The 2,325-nt window shown below is 40.6% G+C and overlaps 1 long non-coding RNA gene across 2 annotated transcripts in view; it reads left to right on the forward strand.

The window, feature by feature from the left end:
• Positions 1 to 2,325, forward strand: part of LOC107181878 — a 7,300-nt gene that overhangs the window by 1,760 nt on the left and 3,215 nt on the right. For both annotated transcript variants that reach the window (XR_001512589.1, XR_001512590.1), the window contains exon 2: positions 1,361 to 1,582. This is a non-coding gene — a long non-coding RNA (uncharacterized LOC107181878). The remainder of the gene's footprint in view (positions 1 to 1,360; positions 1,583 to 2,325) is intronic.

The raw sequence follows: 2,325 nt of genomic DNA on the forward strand, positions 1-2,325 counted from the left end.
AGACAACCCTTCAAGCTGGTGAGGGCAGTGTTATGGTTTGGGGCATGTTTTCCTGGCATGATTTGGGCCCTTTAATTCGTGTGGAACAACGTCTGAATAGCACAACATACTTAACTATCATTGCTGATCAAGTTCATCCTATCATGTTGATGGCGTATCCCAATGGGGATGGCTTCTTCCAATAAGACAATGTGCCATGCCACAGTGCTCGTATTGTGCAGGAGTGGTTTCAAGAACATGAGGGAGACTTTACCTTGCTTAGGTGGCCCCCACAATCAACAGATCTCAATCCAAGGACGAAGTTAAAAGAGCCATCAGGCAGTTGATTCCACAACCATCAAATCTCACAGAACTGGACAGTGCTATTCATCAGGCACTGTTGGTGTCAAGATTCCTCGCATCACCTTTCAACGTCTCGTGGAGTCAATGTCAAGAAGAATCGCCGCAGTATTGAAGGCAAAAGGTGGCCCAACGAAGCACTGATGGGGTGGTCATAATAATCTGGCCACTCACATTCAAATATATCCCATGTTCAAAGGCTGTTAAATCGCGTTATCTTCAGAAAAAAATCACTTCTGTCGTGGTAAACAACCTGCTTCCCTATTTATAATGGTCTGGCCCTCTAGCAACTTCAGCGTGAAATTATAGCTAATTTGCCTACAAATGTCAGGTGGTCATAATAATCTGGCCACTCAACGTATATATAAAAGGCTAATTTGCCAAGTGTCCCCTTGGGAGTTTGACCAGGAGACCAGGAGTTTGATTGCTTGCTATGACATGTGCTGACCACTAGGGAGAGGTGTGGAACAAAAGGAAGGCCCTGCCGGCAACCTGAAGGCCCTGATTGGCTCTGATTGCCTGCCAAGCCTAGGGACCCTACCCAGGCATGAATTTTGTGCACCAGGCTGCTAGTACATAGATATAATGTTATGCAGCCATTTAAAATGTTATGAAAGAATATTTGACATGAAAAGTATCTTAACAATATGCTAAATGAAAGAGCAGTTTACAAAATAGTACACATAGTATGTTTATAGTTTGAGAAAATATATGTATCTTAAAGACTGGCATTATATACACCCAAGGAATGACTATCCATTGAGTAGTGCTTCTTTTTTGTGTGTCCATATTTTCCAACTTTGCTTCAGTGAACATACTTATATTAAACACCATGGTGGTTTAAAATGCCCACAAATTAACACGCCTTTCAAAAAGTGGAGCCTGATCCCTCTCCCCTTGAGTGTGAGCTGGATTTAATGACTCACTTTGAATGGATAGAAAAAAGCAAAAGTGTTGATGTGCAACTTCGGAGAGTAGGTCTTAAAGGGTACTGTGGCTTCCTCCTTGTTCACTCTTTCAGATCACTTACTCTGAGGAAAGCCAGCTGTCACATCATGAGGACACTTAAGCAGCCTCATGGAGTCTCATGTGGCAAGGAAGTGAGGCCTGCCAGCAGCCACGTGAGTAAGCAACCTTCCCATGACTGGTCTCGGCCAACAGTTTGACTGCAACCTTTTGAGATGTTGAGCTACAACCACCCAGCTAAGCTACTTTGAATCCTTGGCCCACAGAAACTGAGATAGTAAGTATTTGTTCTTTTAAGCCACTAGGTTTTGGAGTAATTTATTATACAGCAATAAGTAATTAATACACAATTTCTACAATTACTGTATTTAAATTATAAACATTCTAGTATCTAAAATGAGCAAAATCTAGTTAACACACATTAGAGTGTTGCTTTAACATGGCTTATGTCTGTCTGAGTATGCTGTACTTCACAGCATGAATTGAAATGTTTGAAACAGTAAGGTTCTTATACTCTAAATATAGTGGTTGTTTTTATAACTAAGATATATAAATACAGTGCCTTGCACATATCAGACAAAGAAGAATGAATAAGTTGTTTTAACTCATCATCTAAAAATACAAAGTATTATATGAACAAGTAGCTAAGGGGTGCTTATGTGAAGTTCTACAGCATTTCAAAGAATGGACATTCAATGTGAAGGCTTCAGGAAGAAAGTGGCATTTAAATAATTATAGGTGGAATTAGTTTCAAGATTAAAACTGTAAAGGGGGAAATAGTATGCTAAATACAACAGCACAGATTCAAATGAAAAATTATGGTGAGTGCCTTAATGCCGGGAGCCGGTCCATCCTTGCTGTTTCAAGGGACCTGGCACATATGGCATACTGTTCTTAATATATTTGCTCACCTTCTTGGCGCTGTGTTTTAACCAAGGTCACCTCTCCTAGAAAGGTTGTTTCCCCAGGTAGGGATTTTGCCCTGAAGTTAGGGAGGGAATAACACCTCTTGACTAAGTG

The sequence above is a fragment of the Myotis davidii genome, unplaced genomic scaffold (assembly GCF_000327345.1).
Source record: "Myotis davidii unplaced genomic scaffold, ASM32734v1 scaffold554, whole genome shotgun sequence".
NCBI classification, from domain to species: Eukaryota; Metazoa; Chordata; class Mammalia; order Chiroptera; family Vespertilionidae; genus Myotis; species Myotis davidii.